At 34.7% G+C, this 7,324-nt stretch overlaps 1 long non-coding RNA gene across 1 annotated transcript; it reads left to right on the top strand.

Moving 5' to 3' along the window:
- The first annotated feature begins 1,593 nt into the window (after nucleotides 1-1,593).
- LOC126766289 (uncharacterized) lies at nucleotides 1,594-2,514 on the top strand. The gene is made up of 4 exons (XR_007668820.1): nucleotides 1,594-1,783; nucleotides 1,838-1,941; nucleotides 2,019-2,166; nucleotides 2,236-2,514. It is a non-coding gene; the product is annotated as an uncharacterized LOC126766289 (long non-coding RNA).
- Nucleotides 2,515-7,324: the final 4,810 nt, after the last annotated feature.

Here is a 7,324-nt window from a genome sequence, read left to right as displayed (position 1 = left end):
TATTTTATTTCATATTAATAATAAATCAAATATAAATTTGTTAATTTGAAGGAAATAAATTCTAATGTCAAAAAAAAAATTTACAATTCGTTGTTTCGATTATTTTGTGATGGTGGCTTACCTTCAAATGGTAAGTAAATGTAATGGCGAACCCTATCCTATTTGCCTATGTGTCTATATATTTTAATATATATGTATATGGACTTATCAAAATATATTTAGAAAGTGCATAATAAGCTTAAACAATGTAACAAATTTACGAACATATATGTACATATATACAGTAGAATCGCGGAAATTTAACTCGCGAGAGAGTTAAACCTTCGACTAAGTTGAGCGTCCACGTACCGCTCTTAATAGTTAAGTTTTTGTTAGCTCTTCTGAACTTATCTATTTTTAAAAACCCAACCGTGTGTTTTACAATAAAACAATCAAATTTCTTAGTAAAATATTACTGCCGGAGTCGCGAGGTACATACGTGGTTTGTCATGAACTTGAGAACTTGAGAGTTGTTTATAGCTAGTGTGCTAAAAAATGTGAACAAAGCAGAAAAAATCATTGCAAGTCAAATTAAATTTGTATCAAAAATTTGAGATTTTAAGAAAAATATAAATAATAAAAATATATATTATAATGTGTCTAAGGCAGCCATCTAAAAAATAAAGAAAAAACGTCATTTTGAAGGCAGTGGCAAACAAACATGAATTTGCAACTAAGAAAACTTTACATAAATCGGAATATCCCGTTCTTCGGCACCTGGCCGAAAAATAGCTAAGGATAGAATCACATTTATGTTGTGTGCGAACGCAACTGGTTTACTAAGCTGATAATTGGTAAATTCGCAAACCCCCTTTGCTTTAAGGGGTTTGAAAACCCATTGGAATGTGAAACTGTGCTTCTAAAAGCTTGGAAAATATAGTACAAAACAGTGAGACGATGATCAATACGACAGCGAAGACGAAATTGCATTGCTTGATTTGAAACACTTCGAGAGGTACAATCGTAAATGTCCAAGGTGGGTGGTATTGACGTCAGCAGTGAAGACATCGAAAATTGGAATGGCAATCGAAATACGTAAGATGATGAAGATTGTGAAGTGTCGAAAGAAAATTACGTGATACGTCATCGTATCGTATGCAGCGATTGGCATTATGACATACGATAGCAAACGGATCGTAATGTGTTTTCAATTCACAATAGTTTTTAAATTCCACATTGCTTTGGATCGTATTTTTAGGTCATAATAGATGTGAAATTGTCAAAACTGGTGCAAAATATTCAATAAATTTGTTAGTTTAAATATCAAATGGTTGAATATCAGGATGGATCCGACTTTATTTTTTTATTTAAGCTCTAGTGAGAGTGATGGAGATGAAAAAATAGTGCGGAGACAACTAAGAGATCGGATCCTTTGGCACTGCCGAATACAGCAATAATGAAACCTCATTAACGAAGTTTTCTTTGCAGATTTTTAAAACAATTTCGTCTAACTAAAGTGGCTTTTGAATATGTCCTTAATAATATATGTTTAACGCAATCTGACGTCAGAGCAGTGCCTCCAGTGCTACAATTAGCAACCACGCTCACATTTGGCTAGCGGTGGATACCAGCACAGTGTAGGCAGTGACTATTTGATTGGGATCTCTCAAAGCACTGTTTCGAAGCGGACATCCCATGTGCTTAAAGAAATGGAAACGAAGTTGTCCCCACAGCTTATACGGTTTACACCAGAGGATTCCCTTATGTAAAGAGTAGTTTGTGCACCAATATAAAATTCCTGGAGGTAAATATACACTTTACTAAAATAGTAATATTACTAAATATAAAGAATTTTTAGTTATTGGGTGTGTTGATGGTACCCACATCGGCTTACAAAAACCCACAGTAAACGAGCACATGTACTGCAATAGAAAAGGCTACCATAGTATCAACGCTAAGATAGTAAGTTGCTATTATAATATATTCCTTGAATATATATACATATATGTATGTATATTTGTTAAATTTTGTATTGTCAGATATGTGATCACACTTACAAAATTATGGCTATTCAGTGTCAATACGGTGGTGCAGCCCACGACTCATTTGTTTGGAAACACTCGGACCAGAGAAGATTTTTGGATGAACGATTTCAGAACAACAAGAATGAAAATTCATGGCTTTTAGGTATATTATGCTTTTTACCATATTGATTTTATTTATATTTTAACAGAACCGGTACATAACTCCTTACAGAAACGCTTCGGATGGTTCAAGTGAAGCTATGTTCAATGAAATTCATTCCAAAGCAAGATGTATCGTCGAACGAACTATCGGAATTTTAAAAGGACGCTGGAGAATTTTAGGATATGGCAGGAGAAGAAGGTACCATCCGACAAAAGTGGCAAGATTTGCTAACGTTTGTGCAGCATTACACAACGTCTGCATAAAATTTAAAATAAATTATGATCCTCAGAATTGCGATTCTGATCAAATAACGGATATCGACACCGGAGTAGCGAACCGCCTCACCTCAATCGGCCAAACAATAAGAGATCAAATAAAGTACTCTTTAACAAATTTAAGATGAAAATGTCTATGTCTTTACCCTTGTAAATATTTTTTTCCTTCTAAACTGAAATACAAAAATTTTATTCATATAAATTCATTATTTTAATTTTAATTAGTCGTTCCATCACGTTTGTTGCTTTTATCACATTTCTTAAATACTAAATAAATAAAATTCAAAAATAAATAAAGCTCTATTAAATTAAAAAACTCATTAAATGCTTAAAAAATATATAGTTCATTCATGAACCAAGTTTTATAATAATTTTCTTCGTAAGGTTTCGAGCTCCATTTTTTTTATTTCTTGGTCTAATTCTATTGTCGATTGTTGGATGCTGTGCTTTTTCATCTTAATAGCAACCAATTTTTCTTGTAGGGCCAGCATTTTTTCTTGTGCTGCTACTAACCTCTCAAGCTTCTGGTCTGGTCTGGTCTGCCTTTTTGAAAAGCTGATAGCGGCTTCATGTTTTGTTGCAGTAACTCCAACTTTTCGTCACTCCTACTTTTCCTCCTCGGTATGCGTGGAGTTTTTTTCTGTTGACGTTGTTGTTGTAGCGAGTAGCGACTGTGTTGAAGTTGTAGGGCCTGGAAAGGAGCTGGGGAAAGGGTTTGCCTCGTTGGGTTATTTCCAAATGCAGAAACATTTGTTATGCCCTCTACGCAATCATCGAGTCCAGCTGCTTCGATTAACAGTTCGTCCATCGCAGTGATCAGTTTTTCGTTATAGGGCCCTCGACCAGTTCGCTGCTTCGATGCCTTATTGAATGAAAGCTTTTTTTTGCTTGGTAGTTTTGATCAGCAAAAACCAAAAAAAAAATCATAAAAAAGTAATATTTTATCAAAATATATTGCATATAAATTATATACATATCTTCCTCCACAACTTAGCATCTTTAACTGGTGGCACGGCATTAACCCTAGAACACACATCCGGGTACAAATGTATCCACTTTCAACTTTGAAGTGTTGTAACTTTTGAACCGCTATACCTCTATACCGCTTACTTCGGATCTAAGAAGATTATTAATTTTGAGTTCAAATTCAAAATTTGAAACAGATCGGACCATTGGTTCAGGAGCTACAGCCTTCCAAACACATTATATACGTACGTAAACACACACCCGGGATACGTTTGTACCCCAATAGTAAAAATCCTCATAATAATCAAAAAAAAAAAAACATTTTTTATATTATTTTTTTATTTGAAAAATTAAAAATATTCATTTCACACATTATATTATTGACTTTTATTATAAAAATTATAAAAAAAATTAGAGCAATTTGTTGATGTGACCGAATGTTCAAGACACATTGGCTTTTTACATTTGGCACACAGCTTTCTGGTTTTTCTACGGCGTTTTTACTCTTGTGCGTAACATAAATAGCAAGATCCGGACACAGGTTTTGGCGTGCGCGCTGCGGCAGATGTTGATGCTGCTGTTGACACTATTGATTCCACCGGTCGGTTGAAATATGCTTCAATAGCAATTTTAGTCGAAATTTTTCGCGTCACTTGACGATTTATGGCTCTGGCTTCAATAATGGGCATACACAATGCTTCAGCCAAGCTGCGCAGGATCTGCTTACGCTTGTTGTTTGTTCTCCAAGACAACATAGGGTTATTCAAATCGTAGCCAATGTAGGCTGTAAGATCTGTAATGTCCAACATGTTGAAGAACATCGCTAGTAGCCATCGGTTTGTTTGTCTTTGTGTTGGATATTCCGCACATTTGGTCCATTCGATCAACACCACCTTTGGTACAATTATAATATTCAATTATTTCAGGTTTCCCACTGTCAGCTATTTCAGCATCATTTTGCATGGTCGAAAGTAAAATTACTGCTTTATTTTTTTTGGGAACATAAGAGCACATTGTTACATTATTTTTGAAGCCAAATGTCGTTGAACCAATTGTCCTGTTTTTGTTCTGCTTCATTTCTTGTGGAATATATGATTTTTTTTTGCGCAAAGTTCCAATGATCGTGAGTTTCCAGGTGGGAAGCAGTTCTGCAACTGGCAAGGTCGTAAACAAATTGTCCATTGTAATGTTTCGGTCACTTCCTTGGTATTTGGCAGACAAATCCTTCACCACTCGTTCGCCTTGGTTCGTTTCCCTACCAGTTTCTGCTTGGCCAGTATATATTTTTACATGCAGTGGATATGCATTTGTGGCATTGCAAATCCACCAAACCTTGACACCATATTTAGCAGGTTTTGACGGTATGTACTGCGTAAACCGTGTGCGTCCACGGTAAGGAAATAATTGTTCATCAATCGTCAAGCATGAGCTGGGCTTGTAATGTGCAGCAAGATTATTGTTCATCTTCGTCCACAACTCACTGATCGGTGCTGCTTTATCAGTTAGTAAGCGATTTGCACAAGTGTTTTTATCGTCAAATCTTAGGAACCGCAATATCGAACAGAAACGGTTGACTCCCATTGTGGCGCGATATAAAGGATAGTTTTTGACGCTCCATAAATCTCGAACATGTTCTCCATTGCTATGGTTCGCACCAGTCATAATAAGTATGCCAAAAAATGCATACAGCTCTGTTATTGAAACAGGCGTCCATGACTTAGGAGTTGTTTGTCATTATTTTCTTCTACTTCTTCTTCTTCTTCATCATCCTCAAAGTCCGCATAATCAGGTAATACTTCTGCGGCACTTTGCGAAACTTCAGCATCGTCATCAGCAATTTCAATGTCATTGATTTGAATTTCTTCTTCATCTTCTGAGTCAAAGTCATAGGGAGCATCATCCTCACAAATTTCATCAAATAAAGATTGTATATATGATTCTCGCTGTTTCTCAGTTAGCCTGCATAATAAAAAAAATTAGTATATGTTTACATTGTTGCTTATTTTACATTTTTTACCTTCTATATGCTGCACTTGATAAATATTCGTTTCTTCTTGAAGTCATTTCGTATCCAGTTATTTATAAGTAGTTTCAGTTATATTTATTTTCACTTATGTATATTTTCACTTCTTACACTTTTGAGCACCAAAACAATAATGAAAATATCAACAGGCAGCATTTATAACAACACCTCGTGTGAAAACAACCCTTGCAGCTGCATATAAAATACAAAAACCAGTTATAAGTGCATTCCATGAAAAAGTGGAACCCTGAACTGTTTTACAAATATGCATTTTTTATATATTATTGCACGTACATAGTGAGATTATGTTCTCATCTAAAATAATTTACAAAAGTTGTAGTGAGTATGTCTAATTTTTTGTAAATACCGTTATTTATTGAGAGTAACAGCAAGTCGGATTTTTTCATTAGTCTTTACACAACTTTTTGCGAGGTCGCTGCTAGATTTCTGTTCTTAGTTATAGTGTATGGTCCCCTGTATTTAACTGCATACTAATTTTTTTGGTTAAGTGTTTTTTTGATAAGAAATTAATCATAACGGAAAAGTAAGTTTCGATGTCCCATACGTGACGCTTAATTCCTTTTTCTATTAATAATTGTAAAACAAGTCGACTATACAAATTGAATTTTTTTGTTAACAGCTAACTTTTAGCGGTCTAAAAACTGGTGAAACAATTTTGTTTGAAATCGCTTTGCTTACAATATATTCTTGGTGATAATAAAGTGTCTGTACGTGACGCCAAAGAATGAGTTATCTGACATCTTCAACTTTTACTGGCGTTTGCAATAAACAAACCCTTTTTTTTGTACTGCAAACCTCAATAACGCAAAAATGAGCGACCAGCAACCATCAACCAGTGCTAGCCGCACTGAAAAAAAAGAGAGAAAAGCAAAAAGAGAAAGATCCAAACTTTACCGCTAATGAGACTAAAAGATTGCGTGAGCTTCGTAAACGAAAACCAGAAAATCTTTCTCAAGGTGAGTTAAAAGCAATTTTACTTAAGGAAAGGGATAAGAAGAGATTGCAAAGGGCAAAAACGCGGGTTGAACTTAAAAATCCTACTGATTCTCCTGTAAGTACTGAATCTCCGTACAAGTCGAAACAGACTTTATCTAAAGCTGTTCAAAAGGCTCTAAAAGCACTGCCTCAATAACCAAGAAAGAAAAAAGTGGTTTTTACAGAACTAGCGCGTAAAATGGACATTGCTCTAGCAGAAAGCCCAAACATTAGCAAATCAGTTGACGATACACGTTATGACGATGTGAAAGCATTTTACTATCGTCCATATATTGTGTATACCTGCCCAGGCGCAAATGATTTCATCGTTGTTTGGGAAAACGCCATTAAGAAGAAGTGTCAAAAGCATTATTTGACTTTGTACCTACGAGAAGCCTTTTGCATTTTTAAAGAATTTTTTCCTAATATCGAAATTGGATTATCAAAATTTTGTAGTCTAAGACCGAAAAACGTTTTGCTAATGAAAGACACACCTTCAGACCAGTGCAAATGTTTAACTCATGAAAATTTTATGTTCAAATTGAAAGGTTTGAAACAAAATTATTGTAATGACTGGTGGACTATGATTTTATGTGATCCTTCTTTGGATTCGAAGTGCTGGAAAAATGAATGTGATACTTGTTCTGATGGCAAAAAATATTAATTTCTATGGATTTAAGTGCAAACTGTGTATGGAAAGAATGGGGAAAAAAACTCAGAAAATAAACTACGTTTAGTAAACCACGAAACAAGTTCAGGTGAACTTAAAGAAAAATTGATTGATTCTATCCATATTATGATGAAGCATGTTAATTTAAAACGAGTTCAAGCCGGTGAATTTCAAAAATACCAATGCAATGAAAATGTGCCAATCTTCAAGTTGATTTTGCGATGTCTT

This window comes from Bactrocera neohumeralis, unplaced genomic scaffold (assembly GCF_024586455.1).
Source record: "Bactrocera neohumeralis isolate Rockhampton unplaced genomic scaffold, APGP_CSIRO_Bneo_wtdbg2-racon-allhic-juicebox.fasta_v2 cluster11, whole genome shotgun sequence".
Lineage (NCBI taxonomy): Eukaryota > Metazoa > Arthropoda > Insecta > Diptera > Tephritidae > Bactrocera > Bactrocera neohumeralis.
The sequence above is the reverse complement of the archived record's forward strand: the minus strand, read 5'-3'. Positions and strand labels throughout refer to the sequence as shown.